Here is a 23,894-nt window from a genome sequence, read left to right as displayed (position 1 = left end):
CTTATTTTTTGTCATTTCCTTAAGTCTGAAAAAGTAAAATTCAATTATTAAAGCTATTTCCATTTGTTTTTAAAGTCTTTTTTTAATGTTTTGTTTTGTAAGAAATAGATTTTCAACAATGTTATAATGCATAAATTTTAGCCAAATATAATTTTTCTTTTATGATTTCCTTTTTTAAAAAAGTAACTTTCTCTTCTTTCCAAATATTTCATCCCAAAATTATGCAAACTATTTCACATTCAGTTTTAAAATATAAAATCCATACTTCTGGCTTAAACTGCACACATTTGTAATATTCATACCAACAGATGCCTATCCAGCTGGCTGTACATTTGCCTACCCACCCATCCATTCATCCATCCTTCCATCCATCTTCCCAATTATTCATTTTTTTTTCAATAAACCTTTAGTAAGTGCCTTTCATATGCCAGGCAGAGTGCTAGGTACTGGTGACCTAAGTGTGTAAAATATAAGCATCTCTGACCTTGAGGATCTACTCCAGTGTACTAAATTTGTCAATCCTGGGTTTTGTTAGACAAATAACTATGTACAATATTATATGATAGTGTGTTCCTATAATGTAACTGACATTACAGGACAGCTCTTAAAAGCTGTAAATGATACTTCATTGCCTATTCATTCAACAAATATTTAATAAATATATATCATGTGCCAATCACTATTTTAGGAACACATTGATAAAAATAATGTTCTTCTAGTAATGCACAATGACATTAGCCTCTAAAGGGTATTGAGAGTATCTTTGTTACAAATGACTGTCTAACCAGACTTCTCCCAATAACTGAGAAACAAATTTTACCATAGGTTTATTTTTCTCATAAAAAACATTAAACAGCATCTCCCAAATAATATTCCATATAATAAGTAGTAAATACTTAAAATTAACATATGCAACATTTGTGATTTTAGTTCTCTGGGAATGAGGAAAAGCTTTTAAAAAGTAGTAGATTTGTAGTTTAACTAAGGTACAAATGAGCCCCTTAGGGGTGGGGTGTGCATTCAAGAAAATAAATCCAGCCAGGGGACCAAACTGCTCAGCTCAAAGTGGCTTTGCTTTTCTAAACTCTTGGTAACTAATGCATTGTTTCTTTATGAAATATAAATAAGGAAGTGAAAGTCTCCTTTAGGTAGTTTATACAGAATAAACTTGAATACACATTTTTATTTAACATATTGTCCACAAAGAAGCATTATTTGTTAGCCAAATGTACATATACAAACTTCTCTATTTGCAAAGTTGGCAATTTAGAAGGTCTCTAAATAGATCAAAACCCCAAATGCCTTTAGAGGTCAGGCAGATACTATCAGTAATCAAGTGGGTACTTTATAAAACGATTAGGCAGTGGTTATGCCCCAGAATCACCTAGGGGTCGTAATAAAACATATTGCTGGTCCCTTCCTCCAAAGTTTCTGATTAAGGAAGAAATAAAGTACTTCTAACAAATTCCCAGTTGAAGCTGGTTCTGCTGATCCCAGGACTACAGTAGAAGTCCACTATAAGAAATGGTGGAACTCATGACAAATTAAATAGCGTTACTCAATTGCCATTTTGGGCAGATATTTTGATTTGTATAGAGATGATGAGTGTTATTTATAAAGGAAAGAGGCTGAATTGACTCAGAGTTTAGCATGGCTGCAGAAGCCTCAGTATTACAAAGGCAATATGATGTCCAGAAAGCTCTGTCACCAATACCACTTCTTTTTATGTATCCACTACACATTGCTGGTGAGATACAAAGTGAATTACTCAACTGTTATGGTCCCAGTTCATCATCAGCAAAATATAAACATATTTGCTTTATAGGAGAGATTATAACATTAAATGAAATAAGGACACGGTGCCTGGTGCCCCTGCAGTTTTTTTAATGCAGGGGCCCTGCTTGGTATAAAATAAATTAAGTGTATAAGTAATTATTCCTAAATTTTAAAATATCTTTCATAGTATACATGGTGTACATAGTATACAGCCAATATATAAATGTGAGCAAATAATGTAATATATAAGTCTTATTCTTTAAAACAGATGGATTGGCCAGGTGCAGGGGCTCACACCTGTAATCCTAGCACTGTGGGAGATTGAGGCAGGTAGATCACGAGGTCAGGAGTTCAAGACCAGCCTGTCCAACATGGTGAAACCCTGTCTTTACTATTAGTGAAAATACAAATATTAGCTAGGCATGGTGGTGCAGCTTGTAATCCCAGCTACTTGTGTGGCTGAGACAGAAAAATCACTTGAACCAGGGAGGCAGAGGTTGTAGTGAGCCAAGGTCCTGCTACTGGGCAACAGAGTGAGGCTCTGCCTCAAAAAAAAAAAAAAAGAGAAAAATAAATTTGTTTTTTAAATAGGTGGATTCCAACAGTCTGACTTTACTTTCCTCTTTCATATGCATTGATAGAGCTCTTGGTAAATGTGACTGATACCTTCTGTCTGCTTTGGGTAGCTCTATGAGTTATTACACCTGCAATGTTGTGAACATGCAGCAGAAGAAAACTCTATTTTCCCAAATATAAAAGAAAGACTGGGAAGATAAAAAGAGGATTTCAAGCAAATAATGTGAGAGAAAAAACACAGAATTCTATTTTTCTTAAAGACAATGCTAATATTAGAGTCATTTCAATTTACGCATAGTCATAAATGGAAACCCGTCTCCACCCTAACACTAACATAAATATGGCAAGTATTTTTGTCCTTGATACCCAGAGGAAAATCCAGTCAAAAACAGACTGACTTACCAAAAGACAAAAACAAAACAAAACAAAAAAACCCTTTAAAAAGAATCTTAAAGGAACCATACAACCGGCACTCTAACAAGTCCTTGATATATGGTGTCATATTTAGCTCCTAAAATAGATCTATAAATATATAAAGCTTACAAAATGCAGGCTTCCTGTCTTAATGAATCATTTCCTCATCTTTCCTTTCACCCACAGTCACTACTGTAACTTTGTTTTTTCTTTTTGCTTCTAACATAATGTTTCTCCAGGAATAATTTCCCTCAGAGACCATTGCTTTTCATCCCTTGTAAGCCAAAAGTCCATAAAGTTTGTATCTTTTATTTTTCTCTTCTTAGGATAAAAAACCAAACTGCTTTATCCCTCAATTTTTTTTTAATTCTTAATATTTTAGTCATTAATAAGTAGCATGGTGAGTTAGTCAAGACTGTACACGCTAAAACTAAACTGGCTGGATTTTAATTCTAACTCACCATTGGTAATTTACTAGCTTTGTTTTCTTGGACCACTAATTAACCTCTCGGTGCCTCATTTTCCCCAAGTACAAAGAAGAGATAATAATAATATTCACCTGGGAGGGTTATGATGCAGATGACATCAATTGTATTTGTTAAGCACTTAGAACTGTCCTTTGCATATAAGTGTTTGGTAAAGCAATTATCATTATGTCTCATTTACATCTTCTTCTCTTTACATTACAGCTCCAAAATAGAGGACAGTCAAATAGAAGTATGGAAAAAATAATAAAATCAATTCAAGAGATATTTTTGGAAACTGATTCATTTACAAATGAACTAACACATAATAAATCTCATTCAGGAATCTTAGTAGTACCCATCAATTCTTCCAACAAGATTCAAAATTATCAGTAAATTAAGAACAGAATCCCAACCACGTATCAAAAAAAATTTTTTTTTCAAAAAGCTAATTCTAGAAATTAGCTACTGAATTTACAGTACGCTTTTTAAGACCAAAATAATAGGTATTTGTCTTTAGTAAGGGAAAGTACCTTTTAGAGTTGCTAGCTTTATTTTGATTTGATTTTTTGTTTTTATTAACCATTATTTCTCAGGCTCCTGAAAACATTTTCTTTCATCTGGGGTGGTTCTGCCAGCCAGTTTACAAAACTTGCAGCATTTCAATTTTTTAAATGAAATTTAACAGAATTTTGTTTCAGCTTTTACGTGATATGTGTGAACTTGAATACATTCATCCCTTTCTTTTAGCCTCTTTACTTAAAAGTCAAATTTTTGGGAATTCCTGGAATCTCTCACAGTATTGTGTGAGAGGTGTTTGAACCAGAGCAACTCCATTTGAGCAGTGGTTGGGTAAAATGAGCCTTAGACATGCTGGGCTGCATTCCAAGTCACAGGATGAGGCAGGAAACTAGCACAAGATACAGGTCATAAAGACCTTGCTGACAAAACAGCTTGCAGTTTAAAACGTCAGCTAAACCCACCAAAACCAAGATGGCGATGAGAATGACCTCTGTTCATCCTGGCTGCTACACTCCCAGCCAGGATGTAGCGTCATGACAGTTTACAAATGCCGTGGCAACATCAGGGGAACATGAATAATCCATCCCTTGTTTAGTATATAATCAAGAAATATCCACAAAGATGGGCAACCAGCAGCTGTCAGGCTACTCTGTCTGGGGAGCAGCTATTCTTTCAATCCTTCACTTCCCTAATAACCTTGCCTTCACTTTGCTCTACGCACTCACTTTGAATTCTTTCTTCTCGGAGACCTAAGAACCGTCTTCTGGGGTCTGGATCCAGGCCTCTTTCTGGTAACATAAAGATTCAAATAAATAAGAAGGGTTTCAGAAACTGAACATATCATACAGGTATTAGTTGTTCTAATATCCAGGCCTGGTTTCTCAATCCATGAAATGTATAATGTTTATCAAAACTCAATGAATACTTGCTGGGTATTGGAAGCTATAAAATGAAAAGGGATAAGCTAGGAGAAAATACTTAACATTTTATTTAAAACATAAGTGCCTTCCATAATACAAACCGAGCACTGTTTTAGGTGATTTAGGAACAGTCACTCATTTAATACACATAACAATTTTATAAGGTAAGTACTACTGTCATTCTCATTTACATCTGACAAAACTGAGTCAGTGAGAAGTACAACTAACTTCCCCACACAAACAGGAGGAAATAACAGACAATGTAATGCAAATACAGGCAGTTGGCTCTGAGGCCTGTGATTTCAGACTATGATACCTAACTAAATCTCCGCCACTTAGCTAGGGAGAGAGAAACCACCAAACAGATAATGCTATACTATGAAGCAAAGACGATGTAAACAGGTCTTGTGGCATTTTATCTCTGTGTTCTACCCATAAGGGCAAGAAAAGGGTTTCACAGCCAGCTAATTCCACCACCATGGAAAATACAGTAACCCATTCTTAACCCATGTGAGGGAGAGTGGCTGGGTACCTGAAAAGTACTGGAATAAAATAACTAACTCTGAGGAAGTGTGTCCTTATAATGAAACATCAGGTTATAGGCAAAGAGGTCATTAATTAAAATATAAAAGCACTTGTACATATTTGTTGTATTTTGACTAAAATAAAGTAGATATTAGATAGAGGTTGGTGCAAAAGTAATTGTGGTTTTTTACCCTTTTTTTTTTTAATCTTACTTCTATTTTGTATAACACGGGATTTTGCTGGAACCTTTTTTTTTTTTTTTAAAGTAATGGCAAAAACTGCAATTACTTTTGTACCAACCGATTGATACTGTAACCTACAGATACATTTAGTGTTTACTGAATCTTAAGTGGGTAATGAATTCATAAAATATTATTTTCTATCATCATTGCCTGCCCAGGATTTCCCTCTGCTGCTCTTCCCACCCAGTGCTGGTACATGTGTTTTGCACACAGGAGATCCCTCCGTGTTGGGTCTCAGCATTCACTTCCTCTCTGGCTTCACAGAATACATGTTAAGACCAGCTGCCACTACCTCCTCTGCTCATATTGTTCGTTGAGCCCTCTGCATTCTATTCCTTGGCCTTTTAAGGTGCTTTCCTATTCCTGTCAATCAGTTCCCTCTATTTCCACATATTTCCAGAAGAATGATTGATAATTCTCACAATTGCCATGATATAGAAGCAAAATTTCACAGTACTATGCCAATAAGAGACACATAATAAATGTGACTCTCATGTTGAAAGGGAAAAATTACCATATTTAGCAAGAGAAATAGCAAAGCCATTCTCAATTGGGGAATAATTTTTTGGCTGGCCTCTCCCCCAGCATAGTGAAGAGAAAATACACATTACTGATATTCCCCTCAAGCCTTACTCTTGCAGAGCACACAGGTTTAGAGGCTTAGTGAATGCTGGGACTGGGAGAAACAGAGAAACATGTGTTTGAAGAGGTATTCCAGCCAAACCCTGGAGACCAGACATCCTCCATCTTTTCTGTTGACACACAATTAGAGAGGAAGTTGCCAGATATTTCCATGCCTGAGGGGCTCTCTCAGTGCCACAGATCAGAAGCCACAACTTAAACCAATGATCTTTTTGACCACAAGTGCCATGGTTTAATCATAGAGCCCCGCATAGGATTTGGCATTCATTGAATGCTGTCAAAATTAATTAAAATTCTGTGCTTCTTAGAAGGGAGACACTCTATGTTATATAATGATTTTATTATTTTAATAATTGTTTGAACTTTCTCTTAGTCTCCTCAGAAAGTTCATTACAAATCATACCTCTGCTGACTGATAAAAGAAAAGAATGATACATTTGTATTTGGGCTCCACAGTCTAGGGAGAGAGGTGTGAGGGAAGCCAGGAGGAATTTCCAGGCAGCTAAGGTAGCAATAGAAAGCCTGAACTTACGACTAACTCAAAAACTCATTTACATAAGTTAAAATTTTTTTTTCTCTGATTCTTGCCAAATTCTAGTGTTCCGGCCTAAGTTTCTTAAGACAATATTTGATTATCTCTTAAGAGTTAGAGTGGGAGTGGTTAGTATTTATTAAATGTCCATTGTGAGTTTGGAGCTCTCAATACCTGAATAGAAGCTGATTATCCAAGCAGCTGAGAACCACTGATTCAATCCACAATGAAGTACTTATATCAAAGGTGAAATTTTTATTTAATCTCAGTCTCCTATTGGTAATTACAATGCAGATTTTAGGAAATCAGAGAAATATGGGGATTTTTAAAAGTAACCATACCGTTACCCATATCTATTCTTAAATATCATCAACTTGACAATTTCATTTGGTGAGAATTCACTCTATTCACATGCCAAGTTTTGGTCTGTCACAACTGATTATCCTCTAGAAATGTCAATAGGCAATAGAAAATTGGTGATTTTCCTTTTTTTTCCCCCTTTTTTAATTAAAGTATCTGACCAATGCATTTGATGTAATTTCTGACTCAAAAAACATACCTAATAATTAAATTTTAGAGACATCTTTATCCACATTGTTAATTAACCCTGTTCTGGAAATTCTGACCAATAAACAAGGTGTCCAAAAGTTAGAGAAAAGTAGAAGACAAAATATATTATTATTTGAGGAAACAAAGATAATTTGCTGGCCAGGCATTTTGGCTCACTCCTGTAATCCCAACACTTTGGGAGGCCAAGGCAGGTGAATCACCTGAGGTCAGGATTTCGAGACCAGCCTGGTCAACATGATGAAACCCAATTTTTTACTAAAATTACAAAAAATTAGAAGGGCGTTGTGGTGGGCACCTCTAATATCAACTACTCTGAAGGCTAAGGCAGGAGAATCGCTTGAACCTGGGAGGCAGAGGTTGCAGGGAGCCGAGATTGGGCCACTGCACTCCAGAGCCTGGGCAACGAGCTAAACTCCATCTCAATTAAAAAAAAAAAAAAATGAAAAAGAAAAAAAGATAATTTGCTGAACTATTAGACTTAGTAAGAGTTCAGTTAAATAGCTGTATAAAAATATATAATTACACACAATGTTTAGCTTTTCTAGATTCCTTTAAAAATAAATTTGAATACATAATGAGAAAAGATAACATCTGTATATTCCATACACAAAACCTGAACACATGATCTGTATAAGCAATGTGTTGTAGCTACCTGAAAAAAAAACTAAAATTTTGCAGAGATATGAAAGACTAAAATATTAGAAAAACACAATGAGATTTTGGCTGGGGTGGTGGTGCATATCTGTAATCCCAGCAGTTTGGGAGGCTGAGGCTAGTGACTTGAGCCCAGGAGTTCAAGATAAACCTGGGCAACATGGAGAAACCTCTTGTCAAAAAAAAAAAAAATGCAAAAATTAGCTTGGTGTGGTGGCATGCACCTACAGCCCCAGCTCATCTAGAGGCTGAGGTGGGAGACCTCTACCTGAGCCCAGGGAGATCAAGGCTGCAGTGAGCTGCAATTGTGCCACTTCACTCCAGCCTGATCAACAGAGTGAGACCCTGTCTCAAATAAATAAGTGAGTAAATAAATAAATAAATAAATAATAAAAACAATGAGATTTTACTGGAAGTTGGTAAAATGATTCTGATGTTTGAATGGAAAAATAAAGACAAAAAAGAAGAGGTAAAATTTTGAAAATTAAAAGGAATGAAAGTAAACATGCTATAATAAATTACAATAATTAAAATAATCTGTTAGAGAAAATTTGAGAAAATAATCAGTGGAACAAATTAGCCCCCAAAGAGATCTTAGACTACAAAGGAACTCAATATAGGAAAAATTGAGGCAACGTCAATTAATGAGAATAATATATAAAATCAATAATGATGTTAGAAAAATTGGTTAATCGTTTGGAAAATATCACTTTGATCTTAGCCTCATATCTTGCTAAAAATAAACTATAGATGTATTAAGAGTATGTACTATAATTCTTAGTGAATGCTTTTTCAAGTTATATATATATTTTTAAAGGTTAAGGTAATATACATGTCAATATTTCTGACACTTCATTAAGGATGGATTTCCTATATTGAGAAGTGATGGAAGACAGACAATAAAATAAACTGCAAATGAATTACAATACTAAATGCTCTAAAACAACAAAACAACAAGACTAAAATAGATGAAGATATTTCCAATTTATAGGTGAAATAATTTCTCATATTTAAAAGTGACAGATGATATAACCAAAAAATATCATCCAACATGCATATACATAAAAGGAAGAAAAATTGAAACCAAAATAAACTCTTGTGTATATCAAATGACATTATCATGTTAGAAAAAATATTTTTAAAGAAATGTAGTCCAGGCATGGTGGCTCACACCTGTAATACTAGCACTTTGGGAGGCTAAGACAGGCAGATCACCTAAGGTCAGGAGTTCAAGGCCAGTCTGGACAACATGGTGAAACTCTGTCTCTACTAAAAATACAGAAACTAGCCAGGCATGGTGGCAGACACCTGTAATCCCAGCTACTGAGGAGGCTGAGGCAGGAGAATCACTTGAACCCAGGAGGCAGAGGTTGTGGTGAGCCAAGATCACACCACTGCACTCCAGCTCAGCAAAAGAGCAGGACTCTGTGTCAAAAAAAAAAAAAAAAAGTAATTTATGTTAATATCTGAATATACAGATCTTTTTTAACTTTTAAGGAAAATCACCAAAAGTCGAAGAGATGCAATCGGATAAACTTACAAAAGAAATGCAGATTTGTAACAAAAATTGAAAATGTAAGCTAAGATTTGTGACACACATATTTCAAATGACTCAGCTAGAAATAATTGATCAGAATTCAATGTACCAAAGTCACGTCAGACAAGTATAGACCAAAAAACTGTCACAGAGTAGAGGAGACTAACAAGACAACAATGAAGGACAATGTGGGATCCAGGGTGAGCTTTATCATTTTTGAGTTTATTTCATAACATTCAATAAGTGCCTACTAAGTGCTAGACCTAGTGCTATACCTCATAAAGCAAGAACGATTGAGACAAGATCTCTGTCTTATCGGAGAAACAAGGCATTTAACTGGCATGAGCTGAAACTCCAGAAATGCATGTTCAATATGATGGAGGATATGCGTCCTTCCACATCCTATTCCGAAGTGGTTTTTATAAATTATTTGTTACCTCTACAATTCTAGAAATGTTTATTGCAGTAGTGTCTGGTCTACATTGTTTATTTTCAACAGGGAAATATTTTTTTTTTTTCAAATCACTATATTTCTGTAAGTGTGTTGTCAAAATGCTGATTCATTCACTCAAGCATAAAATTTACTGTGGATTGCCTTAGGAGCCTGCGTATTTTCTAAATTCCATGTCTTAAATCAACATGTGAAGATTTCAGATGCACAGTTCCTGTGATTTAGGAAATTCAGAGTAAAAAACTCCATGTTAAAGTTTTGATAACATCACAAAAAGAAGGAGGGAGAGAAGAATGAGGAAGAGGAAAAGGATAGGAAGAGAAGAGGAAATAAAGGCAAGCAGGTTGGCTCACAACACATGAAGGCAAAGTTTGGACAAAGACTCAAAAGCCATGAGAACATTTATGGGTACATTTAGAGCTTTAGATTTTTGTAAGATTAGAATTTGAAGCTTTATTATTTCCTCTGATCCTCCTAGAAAATTTGTCTACAATAAAATTAAACTTATATCATCTTATGATGGAATCACCAAGATAGAGTGTTTAAGTTTTGGCTTTTTTGTAGGTGTGATTTAACCCAGCAGTCTCCAAACTTTTTGGTGTCAGGGACCGGTTTCGTGGAAGACAATTTTTCCATTCACCACAGTGGGGATTGTGAGTGGGTAGGGTAGAGAAGTGGTTTTGGGATGATTCTTGTGCGTTACATTTATCTTGCACTTTATTTCTATTAATATTACATTGCAATATATAATGAAATAATTATACAACTCACCATAATGTAGAATCAGTGGGAGCCCTGAGCTTGTTTTTGAAACTAGACGGTCCCATATGGGGGTGATAGGAGACAGCGACAGATCCTCAGGCATTACGGTCCCTAAGGAGCACACAACCTAGATCCTCCGCATGCAAAGTTCACAATAGGACTCGCACTCCTATGAAAATTGAATGCCACTGCTGATCTGACAGAAGGCAGAGCTTTGGGAGTAATGCAAGCAATGGAGAGCAGCTGTAAATACAGTCACTTGCTTACCTGCCGCTCACCTCCAGCGGTACGACCCAGTTCCTAATGGGCCACGAACTTGTACTGGTCTGTGGCCTGGGGGCGGGGGACTCTTGATTTAACTGAGTTATTAATATTGTGGTGTATTCTCTTTTCAAAATAACCAGAATATAAATCTTTATTAACATTGGTAATTTAGAAAAATATAGAGAGAAATCTGTGAAAGAAAATAAAATATCTAAAAGACTCAATTGGGTACTTTTCTTATATTCCTTGAGAGCAAATTATCTATTATTTTAAACATTTTTGTCATTTATAACTGCAAAAAGAAAACTTATGATTTTTTCATTTAACTAGTTACTCTCATGTTTAGTACATGTCTATTGCTTTATGAGCTCAGCATCCACTCTGTATTGTTTGGCTGTAGCATTTCAATCTTCATTTGCAACCCATACCTCCTTCAGTCCATTTGGATGTGGCTGGTCCTATAAACTTGGCTGTAAAGTCCCCTCCCCCCCAAAAAATAATCTATTCTTATCAAGTTATGTGTATCTGGCTTTGCTGCCCTTTAATCCTGTGATTTAAGCTATTTGCAAGAGACTGCTGAAGACTTTCTGGTCTAAAATCCCATGTTGTTGTTGATTTTTCCCACCAAAAGTGAATCATATTCATATCCTATTGCCCAGGGTGACGATATTCTCTTTTCAACAATTTTGTTATTTTATCACCAGATATTTAAGAAACAGAAATTTGCATACAATGGTTTTCTTGGCAACTAGGGAAGCTTATATTTTCTGCTTTTAGATATTTACTTTCCCAACATGGGTTTTGCCACAATTTCAAGCTCATGTTACAGAATACTTTCTTAAACAATATTCAGACAGAACACAATGTTATAAATAAAGATTTAATGTACTACCCTATCGTGGCAAGATAAGATTCAACAGGATATAAAAAATCTAAGAATATGTATAGATCTCTTTTATAAATAATCCTGTCCAAAGGGCTGGATAAAGGGATAGTTGAAATACTTCATCACATATCAATAATTATGCCTCATAAACTCAGTCAAAAGTCAGATTTAGTAATGGGAGAGACACTTTGAAAAGATGACAGCTGGACATGCACTTTTGGTGGCAGTACTTTCTGTAGGCATATTCGGTATAATCTTTAAGTGTTAGAATTTGAACCATAATTTGTCTCAGAATTTGGACTTTTGAGTTTCACAATAAGCACAATAATTCAGAAGTTTCTACAGTATTGCACAATTTCAGACATGTGAAAAACATGGGAAAGTAATCACATACTCTCCATGTGATTTCGGTAACCCATATAAAATATTTGAAAACAGTGTGCAGCTCACGTAGGAGACCACCAGGCAGGCTTTGTGTGGGCAATGAGGCCGTTTTATTTTGCACTTGGGTGCAAGCGGGCCAAGTCAGAAAAAGGAGTTAGGCAAGGGGAGTAGAAAAGGGGACTGGTTAGGCAGATTGGGGCAAATGTTCAGTTCAAGGGGATAATCTATTTTAGGGAGGGGAAGGGTGTCACTGGATGCATGGTCACAAGGGTAGGGGTCAACTATTACAAACAGGCATGATCATAGGGTGAGGGTTATTAGTTGCAAGCAGAGGTGAGGGTGACGGAAATTACATAGTTGCCGGGGCAGGGGTCTTGAGAAACCTAATGTCTGAGGGGAAAGTTTTTGCAAGTCTGAGCAGAACAATGATTGAAGGTTACAGGGGGATTACAATCAGTTGAGGCAGGAACTAGTGGTTTCACTTCTGTTTGTGGCCATCTGGTTACTTCAGACTTTCTGGCTCCTGGAGACCATCAGGAGGGTCACCAAGGCTATACAGGTATTGATCGACTTACGACCTATGCAACTTACAACCATTCGACTTTACGACCACAATCGCTAGCCACGACTGCTCCACGTTTGGCAGTGCAAACGTTGCCCAGCTGGGCGTACGACAGTGCAGACCAGCTTCTGGCAGCACTACCATCTCTGCGTGCACCATTTCAACTGTTATCCCAGACTCGGTACGTACATACTCAACTTACGACCAAATCGTGTTACGACCCGTCTGTTGGAACTGATCGTGGTCGTAAGTCGAGCACTAGCTGTAATGGCCAAGCTTGAACTTGGAGGCCTGACATTCCCATCTTCTTATATACATATAAAGAATAATGTTAGAGACAGGAGTAGGGGAGATGTTTCTCAAGGCTTCTTTAAATGTGACAGGGGGCTGCGTGGAAATCTAAAAGAAAAGTCTGTGATTTTTCGTAGTTTAGTAAGTGTTTGGTTAAGTCCTTGGCTTAGGGTGCCACTTTGTGTATTCAACAGGGTGCCAGTTTGCATATTTTTGATATTGAAATTGTCCTAATAGGATGAATTTTCTAAAAACAGCCTTTAAACATAATAGCTTTAATGCGGGTGGTGATGAAGTCTTGGGCCAAGGTTGGAGGGGAGTGGTCCCAGAAGACTTGGATTGAAAGGGATATGTATGGGTTCCAGAGAGGTGTCACGCTGCATCTCGACATTAGCCTGGCATTGCTTGGAATTCATGGTGCTTCTGGTTGATTCTAGAAGGGTGAAGGCTATGGAACAGGACTGGGGATGAGACAGGATGAATGGGGAGGGTTGGCAAGGTGTCTTGTCTTAGCCTTGGTGACCCTCACTGAGTGGCTGAGATTACAGGCATGTACCACCACACCTGGATAATTTTTGTATTCTTTATTAGAGACAGGGTTTCACCAGTGTCTAAATGTTGGCTCCCATATGATTTGCTGCCTAACTTTATGAAAATATTTTAACTTCTCTGATTCATTCTATTTAATAAGTATTAGAGGATACTGTACTTGATACTCAAGCTGCCTCAATGTATTTGAGAATTGAGTTAGTCTATATAAAATCCTATTCAAATGTTGTGTGAATATATAGCTTATTAAAGAGATATTTAAAAGTTTTAAATTCTTAAAGATTAAACGGTCTTAAATCCGTAACTTTTTTTTCTCTTATAAACCCTTGATTCAATTTCTCAGGCCATCCTTTTTGTCACTCCCTTTTAATCTACCAGCTTTGATGTATATAGCAATTTACTGTCACCCATTAATAATCTTATGAGTTTTATTTTTTACTTTTGCTGTTTTATTGATACTGTTATGCCCTTTGCCTTAATTTACACTAAAGGAAAGCAGGATGGGAGTATTGCACTATTAACTCAAAATTATTCACATTTAAACAAAAGGCAAAAAGCTAAATACGGTCTGTTGGGCTGTCGGCCACCTGGGGGATTTGAAGCAAACTCAGATCTTATATTGCAACGTCTTTTTAGAGTTTTTCCTTCAACATGTGCTTCTAATTAGCAGTAATATTTGGAGTGGGGGCAGGGGACAAAGAGTACACACAGGTTATGTTCTCAGTTGTTAAGTTACTTCGTTTAAATTCTATGCAGTAAGCTGTAGCAGTGTCCCTGGAAACTACTTGTTAGTTGGTTTAATATTTCCTACCAGTTATTTTATTCAACTGCAAGCATTGTCTCTACTTCTGCATTATTTGGCTTCCCATCTTTCCATATTCAGAATGAAATTTTCTTCTAAAAGTCCCAGTTGCCAACACCATCTCCTTCCCACTTCTGTTATTCTCTAAAATGAAGTCACAGTTTGTCTCTTTTTTTTAGTAACCACACGACTCTTCCTTTTCTTTCAAACTTTCTCATTTTTCAGTTAGACTCTAATTTCTCATTTAAGAATTTTGCTCTTAACTAATGATGCATTCCACACGTTTCTTTTTTTTTTTTTCTTTCTTTCTTTTTTTTTTGAGACAGAGTCTCGTTCCGTTGCCAGGCGCCAGGCTGGAGTGCAATGGCACAATCTCAGCTCACAGCAACTTCCACCTCCTGGGCTCAAGCAATTCTCCTGCCTCAGCCTCCCAAGTAGCTGGGAGCATTCCACACATTTCTTGTGTCTACAAAGAAACAGTAAGTCATACATATAGACTACATACTTGTGTGAATAAATACAAGAGTATTAAAAGCCCATCAAAAAGAAGTACAAGGGAGTGATCAAATTATTTTGCACTTTGGAATTTTGTGCAAATGACCATTCCATAACAATTAATAACATCTAAACTGGTATATCACTTTATAGTTGACAACCTTCATCCCACACATAGGATAATTTCATGCTTAACATAATCTTGTGAGATCATTCTTTTACATCTCCATTTTAAAAACAATTAACATTGAATCTTAAAGGAATTATGACTTGCTTAAGATTGTATGATGGCAAGACAGAAATTAAAACTTATAATCTAATGTCAAATCACATTCATTTCCACTTTTCTATTTCCTTCTCAATCTCACTCACTCAGTCCACCTTTGGCTTCAATTCAAAGGAAACAGAATTAGTTCCCCCAAGTTTCCTCTGTAGAATCTGACAAAGACCAAGGACATCCTTTGCTCTGCCCCTGAACGATGGATGCCCTCCTCCTCCACTGTGATGTAAACCAGGCAGCAGCCATGGCATGTCAGATACTTACAATGATTCATTTAACAACAAAGGCCTCCAAAGGCATGGAAAAATTGAATCATCATTCTTTAAGAAACTATATTGGCAATGATGGAAAGATTTTTAAAAATACATTTATGTAGTAATAGAATAAAATTTTCAACTAACACAAAAAAAGTATGATGGATTGGCAGATGCAGAAGCTCAAACAATAGTAATAATCTTTATGTCTGCAAATATTTTATGGCTTATTCTGGCCAATCACGTAGCCCATCTCATTTGACACGTAGGAGTGAAGGGAGTATCTGCCCATTTCATGTATAGAAACATTGTGGTTGGATAACTTGAGATCATACAGCTGGAAAGGAGAGCATTAAGGTGTATAATTTATGCCTTTTCAACTTAATTCTAGAATTTGGACACCATCGTCCCTAAAAGGAGAAGCAAATTATAAGTAAAAATATATAGTAATGATTCTTAACATCACTGGATCATTACTTTTAGAATCTAGTATAAGCTCTAGATTTCTCCCCAGAAAGATGTACCACATCCACACAATTTTATGGGCTTCATAGACCCCTAGGCTTCAAGAAAAATATGGACGCTAGGGAAGAATCACTGCTTTGGATAGAGTCTGCAGAAAAAAATAAGATACCGTGGCTCAGATTTTAGCAAACAGTTTGACTTCGTTACCTGTATCAATTCTTCTTCCTTGCTGTCAACACCTCAATCTGTCACATCTATTCACCTGATTAGCATGATTCAGTTTTCTTTATACAATTACTGATCAGTATGATTTTAAAGGTCATTTAAAATTACTGATACATATTAGTATTTGAGATATGAATGTTGATGATTATATGGTAAGACATTTCAATAAAGTCAATTTATAAACAATTTAACTAAGGATGTTGTGTCTAAAATATTTTTTGCATCTCTGTGTCACATATTGCAGACAGTCAATATTTGTTAAGTAAAAATAGTTTCTTTAAAATGAGACAACAGAATATTTCTATAGCAATGGAAGCATCACAAATGTGTTCATATAATAATATCGATAAGCCATTACCAACATTTATTTTTGTAATAAAGCCACTCTCCTAAGTTGAAACTTCTCCACTGATCTCAAAGATCTCCAAGATCTAATGACAAGCTAATCCACACTGGTGATGAAAACTATCTCTTTAGAAAATCAGCAAAAATAAAACTGAATTAGAAGTTCTAAATCCAAGAGAAAATTAGATCAAACTGCTTTTGATTCTCACTCATACTGTTTCACAAAATGCTCATCTACTGTCCCTAACAACACTGGAAGTCAAGAACTGTCAGGAGCCGAGACTGCACCACTGCACTCCAGCCTGGACGACAGAGGGAGACTATTCCAAAGAGAAAAAGAAAAATTCTGTCACAAACACGGAAACCTGACTGGCTGCAAGCTTCCTGGAGACTGTGAGTGAGCAATGTGATGAGATGAACAGCACTTTTGGCACTAGAACTGCCATGGCCTGTCAGCCGCCTGAGCATATGTTCTACCTCCAAACATCAGATACAGCCCTACACTATCTCAGTCACTCCAGGTGTCCTCCTAGATATCAACAAGAAAAACTAACTGCAGAATAATTTAAAAAAAAAAAAAGTGAAAACCCAAACAGGAGTAGGAAAAAAGTCACCTAAAATAAAAGCTGATGGCTTTTCATTTCCCTTTCTGCCTAAAGCTCCAGGGATGAAATAAGGAAACTGGCATTACAGCTAAAAGAAAGTTGGTCCTCTAGGATGCATTAATCACTAAAGCCAGAGATGGAAACGACTGCATAGACCATTTATTTCGTCCTCAAGACAAGCCAGAAATAGACCTTATAGTTTCCTTCCTGAAGTACATACAGAATTTATCATACACTGAATGAAACCATCTGCCACAATAATTCACATTTATGGACAAGATAGAGGTAAAAAGTTTTAAACAATAAACTGGAGTTAGAATGCTTCATGAAATCCTATTCTTACATTTTGTGTTTAAGAATTGAGCACTATAAGGAAGGAAAAGTTTCGGGGCCATATGGTTGTTGAGTTCTCCACTAATAGTAGCATCCCACAGAATCCCCCAAACATAACTACCAGCCATAGTTAAACAGCAGTTCATCTTTAAATGAAAGCACATATTCAGTTTTAATAAGAATGAGTCTGTACCTTGGTATAATGCTTAGCTTCTCAGTTTGCAAAATTTAATGCATCTAATTCTGATATGATAACTTCCTGAGATACAGTATGTTGTCTTTGCAGATGAGAAAACAGGTCCCAAAGATATTAAATTACGAGCTAAGAGTTTCATATATTATTAATGGCAAAACCATTGACACTTTTATTTAAAAACATGTTTTAAGCACATAGCACAGGCTAACAAGTACAACGATAACCAGGGTTATAAAGGTAGGGAAAACAAGCTTGCCTCCAGGCATTCAACATCTACCAAGGAGCATAAAGAAATACCATAAACTCTGAAGTAATATGGACTGTGATAAATCCCTCCAACTCCTTCCACAATGGCATAGGGACTCACAGGAGGGAGAAATCAATATGAGATTATTTCAGTTGATTTTCTACTAATCATAAGATCAGTACGGAGAAAATGGGATTTATTGATTCTTGTTTCCCCAGCGAGCCTAGAACACTCTGTAGGTGTTCAGAGTATTGATGGAAAGGAATGAGTAATGAATGCATTAAGCTTTCTGTTCCCTGTGTTTACTTTGTATGATATTCATTCCTAAAATGATCACTTTGCACTCTAAGAATAAGGAACGGAACAAAAATTCACAGGAATATGAAGAAATGAGAGCAGCGACTATAGTTGTATTAGATATTTCTTAAATAGATATTTATCCTTTCAATCCTCTTATAGGTAATTATTCAAGATGTGTGTCTTCATGTACTTAGTAATTGGCACCACACACACAAAAACCCTGTCTTATACTTGATCAAACTGATATCCAGGAGACCATCAGTTACAGAACAAATGCACATTTGGCTGCATAGATTTCAGGGGAGATTTGAAAAATCTGGGATGAAGATATTTGTAAAGCACTACCAGACATTTAAACAGTTTTTATTGGGTCTATAAAACATTGTGTGTTACTCATTTAGTGCATCAGCTTGGTGTGTACACAGGGGTTACCTGAGGTTTGTAAGGGAGAATGCCAACTAATGGTTACTGAATCCACCACCTGCAGAATAACTTTGGAAAATCGGCTTGTGCCACCAGAGTCAAGACTCAAGAACATCATCTTTTCATAAGACATGGAATGTGATCTAACTGGTCATCTAAGGGCACCAGATAGATGACTTAAAAAGTTCATATTCATCACCTAATGAAGGCAATGATTTTATGTTCACTACCACAAACATAGACAGTAGCGTTTTCCCAGGAATGATGAGAATACTGCTTGAAGTCATTTACATGTTTTGATTTGTTGGCTTCACACAAAGTATCCCTGACTTAAGACAAACTGCACTATTGCCTGTGGAAAGTTACTGGACTAGTAGATAGATTGGATACATTTCTTTTATTAATTCTATGCAAAAAATGAGCTGATTAAATGTAATCCATTCAACAAATATTTAATTTATGAGCATGACGTATCAGCTGCTACAAACCTAGTACACATAGTTCCAGTTAATTTCCATATGATGATGTGTGTGACCTTCAAGAAGGCACTAAAGGCCTGGTGCAGTGGTACACGGCTGTAAACACAGTACTTTGGGAAGCTGAGGCACACAGATCACTTGAGCTCAGGGGTTAAAGATCAACCTGGGCAACATGGTGAAATCCTGTGTCTACAAAAACAAAAACAAACAAACTAATGTACATCTATGTGTGTGTGTATATATATATATATATATATACACATATGTTAGCTAGCCATGGTGGCACACACATGTAGTCCCAGCTACACAGGAGGCTGAGGTAGGAGGGATCATTTGAGCCCAGGAGCCAAGATCGTGCCATTGTACTCCATCCTGGGCAACAAAGTGAGACCCCGTCAAAAACAAAACAAAAAAAGGCACTAAAATTTGTGTTTACATAAGTTCTTCATTTTTCATTTTCATATCCTGTTTCTTTTTAGCATATTAGGAGCACATTGTTGAAAGGAGGGTGGCAGTGAAGAGAAGAAAACTTTACTGCCTACTCAGCAAAATGTTTAAATTCTTAGTCCAATAAGGAGAGCCTGAGAGGTTCACAGCTGGCTCTGCTTACTGCAATTACAGAATGCAAACTAGTACTTCAGTCAGAGCCTGCTTAAAAGTTTCCATGCCTGACCTGCAAATGCTTAAGGAGAATAATAGCTACTTTACAACTGGAAAGGTCTCAAAGACTTAGATCAATAGCACAGCTGGTCTAGTCATTGTTGCCTCTCTACTAACATGTTAAAACCTAAATTGGCTAATTTCTCCCAATTACTTTTATATAGCTTTTTATGTTCCCAAGTACCAGGAGAGAGACACTCTGCTTTTCCATTTTTTACACAAGAACAATTTTTAAGTGACAAATGATGCTGTAAACAGAACTTAAAAATTCATGGTCATGGGAAGTTCAACTTTTAAAAATTTTTCAACATATAGAAAAGCAGATAAAGAGAGTGAAAAGAAAGTAGTCACTTAACCCAGTTTGTTTATTTTTCTTACCTAGTTTGTTTTCAGTTTAGAACATCATGTGCATACAAAACACATTCCCCAGGCAGCAATTCTTTATTCTTAATGATTAAAGTCTGTAAGTGCCTAAAGCAATGCCTTTTGGTAATTAGCGACTTTCAACTCTAAAACTGGCCTCTATTGTCTGAATGCAATGGTGGAGTGGAAGAGGGGTAGAAGAAAATTATTTGTTTTGGTTAAGACCTATCCTGAGTAGGATCTTCTGAAGTATAACTAGCCTAATAGACATGAATAGGAAGTAGAGATTCTGAACTGTATTAGGGGCTGAGGGTTCTAGCCATATTTGATGTTTTTTGTTTAACTTATCCAGTCCACAAAGTTTGTAGCAAGTAACCATGAAATTGACAGCAGAAAGTGTATAGTATTAGGAATCTGAGGACATGGTTCCAAAAATTTTTACTTGTTTACTCTGTGTGTCCTTGGTGTCAGGATATCCTAAGAACTTCATTGTTTTTGTAAGATTGTGTGTGTGTGTGTGTGTGTGTGTGTGTGTGTTTGTGTGTACATATGTATGTATGTACACAGAATTTGGTCTTCTATCTCACAGGCATATTGTGGAATATGTCAAAGTACATCAGAATATACTGTGAACTTTAAAGCTATATAGCAATGTAAGATGTTATTATATTTTTAACAAAAGATTTTCAAAATCAATGTAGAATCTTCCTTCAGAATAACCTTATGAATAAGAATACAGTATGTTCTACTTTGCATCATTTTCAGTCCCTACAGTAAACCTTTTGGCCTGAATTCAAAGGAGTGGTTCCTATTTTACATTGGCATAGTTACTATTCCCTTTTAGAGGTAAGTGGGATTCCAGCATCCTGACCATTCTCAGAGACAAGAGGCAGGAGAAGGCAGTGAAAATTTATCCCCCGAGTGGCACAATTTGGAGAAAACTGTTGAGCCCTTAACATTTGTTTTTTCACTCATAAAATAATACTTCAGTAGAAAGCCAGACTAGAAACAAAGGCTAGTCAATTTTAATGCTGAAAATGAAGGCAGATAGAAGGCAGATGTTTTTTCATTTGAAATGTAATCATTAGAGATGGCCATTAATTTTTCCTCCTAAAATAACCTCCAGTAGTAGAGCAGGGTACCCTACATGGCCCGTTAGCAAAGGGTTCTGAGAGAGTAAGTATAGGGAAGTGCTTGACAATGTAAGAAATGAAACAATTCCAAAATCACTTTTACAATTATCAACAAATAATAGAAGTGTGTGTGTTCATGTGCACATGCTAAGATGGAATATTATATACATTGATCATATTTCTAACTATACTAAGATCTCATATAAGGCTTACAATATGCCTTTTTGAAAATTCAGATAGTTTTCATCCTCTAAGAGCCAAAGCAACAAATCAAGCTTAAGGAACTAGAGTTGCTAACCTCCAGGAAGCCAGGTAGAGCCTACTGATGAATGGAGATGATGAGGGTGCAGAGCGATGAGTAGAGAGAGTGCTGGTTTCCTATGGGTAATTCACAACAGTCAGCTTCTTATTCTCCTTAAACTTGTTCTTTATGCAGGTGGAAACAAGAACAGCAGAGTGAAGGCCACCCGTGAGAACTTGGTACAATTTCATTACATGGGGATTTCCAACTAATCTTTATCCCCCCTAGCTTTATTGAGGTATAACTGATAAACAAGAATTGTATCTAGTTAAGGTATACAATTTAATGTTTAAAAATAGATATATAATAAAATAATCACTACACTCAAACTAGCGCATCCATCACTTTTCATAGTTACCTTTATCCAACCCTTATATTGTTGCTGATATCAACCAAGTCTTCATATATCATAATTAGGAACAATAATGAGAGTAGGAATTATGAACACTGAGCCAACATGTTCCACAGGTCCACAGCTGTGTCTCCCAGAGTCAGATGGAGGATTCTCAGGGAAGCAGACTCTGACAGTGCAACACAGGAGGATTTTTCTAGCAAGTCTGCCTTAAGATCATGCTTTTGTTACTGAAATAGGAGTTTTATAGTCTTATTAGGATGAATTCCAGGGAGACGTCAAAGAAAAAAAAAAAAACAAAACAGAATTGTATTGCTTTCTTGCACTTCCAAGGTAGTCATAAATACTTTACAAATAAGTATAAAATAAAAGAGAGATTGTTACATTTTACTTCATTTTTAGTTAGCATATTACACATCTCTTAAAATATATGCAGGATCAAACAAGTATTTCTCTAAAATAAAAACAAAACAAGAGCACAAATAAGAGAATGAGTAGGTGCCCAACTCCACTTCCAGGATATTTTGAAAATCATTAGCCAATACTTTAGCACTTGCTAGGAGCAGATGTTATTTCCCAGATGCCCACTGCCTTCTCACCACTTTGCATAATCCTAACACATGACACATTAGTTTCGGATGAGCCAGATGCCAAATGAGAGATATTTTACAGTACAGAGAAATCAGAATGGTGGAGTAATACAGAAACTTTTAGCCAAGGCACATTCTCTGGACTCTCAATCCTTTGCAGCTGCCACACCTCTTGTTGGAATGCAGTTCACACAGAAAATAGTTCTGACATCTGCCTCCCTTGTGGTCCCAATAAGAATTCTCGACATTGATATATGTTGTTCCACTCAGGACTAGAGCATGAGAATCCTCACCAGGGACACTTGATTAATTCTGTAAAAGCATATATTTATCAATAGACTATATAATAACAACTTCCGAAAATAATAGTATAAGGAAATTTGCAATAAAAACGTATGTAGCCAGAAAAGATAGTGGTACAAGCTAGGACAAAAACTATCACATATGAAGGAGTGACTGATTGTACCTGGAAAGTGAATTGGGATGACTCTATTTTTTCTATGAGTATGAGGTAAACCCTGACTAAATGTCAGGTAAGGCTACTGTCACCATGATTTAGCAGACGGGAAAAAAAGAGTATCCGTTCTCAACAATAGGAATAAAGGGAAGATACGCAATAACTTAAAAAAGCCTGTTAAATCACTAAGATTAATATAATTATAACTTTTCACTAAAAGCTAAAACTGGATGGTAGGATACAGCAATTTGGGGAGGAGGAGAATCCTTTAGCTATGGTAGCCAGAAAGACCTCTGAATACATACTTAATAACAATTGAGCTAAGAACTCAATAAAATGTCCAAGAGAAAATACTTTGAGGAAGATGTTTAAGGCAAAGAGAAAAGCAAGTGCAAAAGCTCTATACGGAAGACCTTTGGCATCTTGGAGGAAAAGAAAAACATGCTAGATTTTATGGGACCTAATAAAATTAGGGAAGGCTTAACAAGCAGGTAAGGCATTGTAGGCCAATGTGAAAAGCTTGGATTTATTTTGAAATGATGAGAAAATTAATGTAATGCAGTGTACACTTAGACATAAGCTTCATGGCAGTTAAGATCTCTAAACTCTTTTCTCTCAAGAAGAATAAATAGGACTCTTCATAAGAGGTTGGTCAGGGTGATGGGAAAAATTGTAGGAAAGACGCAAACTTTCTTGGAAAGCCAGAAGGTTTTGCAAAAGCTTTGGGAAAGGGTGATGGCTGAAGGCAGCCTAATCAAAGAACAGTTAACAAGGGAATGTGAAGGAGTTTATCTAAATAGCTTGTTTACTCATGGTATCCTAAAACTGACCTTTAATCATTTGGATTTGGGTGTAGGACTGTTCTCTACTTGGGGGGGTTGACAATGTTTATTACCCACAAATTATGTTTGCTCCAAGCCTGTGTCATTAAATCTGCACTAAATAAATCTGGGTGTCTCCAGCTTAGTGGGGCTGCAGCTGCACTCTCATCAGTGGTGCTAAGCCATGAGTTCCCTAGCCACACTAACAAGGCAAGCAAGTGTCTGCATAATTTTCTCATTCATCG

At 36.3% G+C, this 23,894-nt stretch overlaps 1 protein-coding gene and 1 long non-coding RNA gene across 2 annotated transcripts in view; both read right to left on the bottom strand.

Annotated features, from left to right (window-relative positions):
- The window catches only part of P3H2 (prolyl 3-hydroxylase 2), a 164,353-nt gene that overhangs the window by 60,922 nt on the left and 79,537 nt on the right, over nucleotides 1–23,894 (bottom strand).
- LOC116564867 lies at nucleotides 14,399–19,118 on the bottom strand. The gene is made up of 2 exons (XR_004275138.1): nucleotides 14,781–19,118; nucleotides 14,399–14,611 (listed from the first exon to the last, which is right to left on the bottom strand). It is a non-coding gene; the product is annotated as an uncharacterized LOC116564867 (long non-coding RNA).

This window comes from Sapajus apella, unplaced genomic scaffold, assembly GCF_009761245.1.
Source record: "Sapajus apella isolate SASKATOON/1434 unplaced genomic scaffold, GSC_monkey_1.0 scaffold38, whole genome shotgun sequence".
NCBI lineage: Eukaryota > Metazoa > Chordata > Mammalia > Primates > Cebidae > Sapajus > Sapajus apella.
This window is presented reverse-complemented; position numbering and strand designations above follow the sequence as displayed.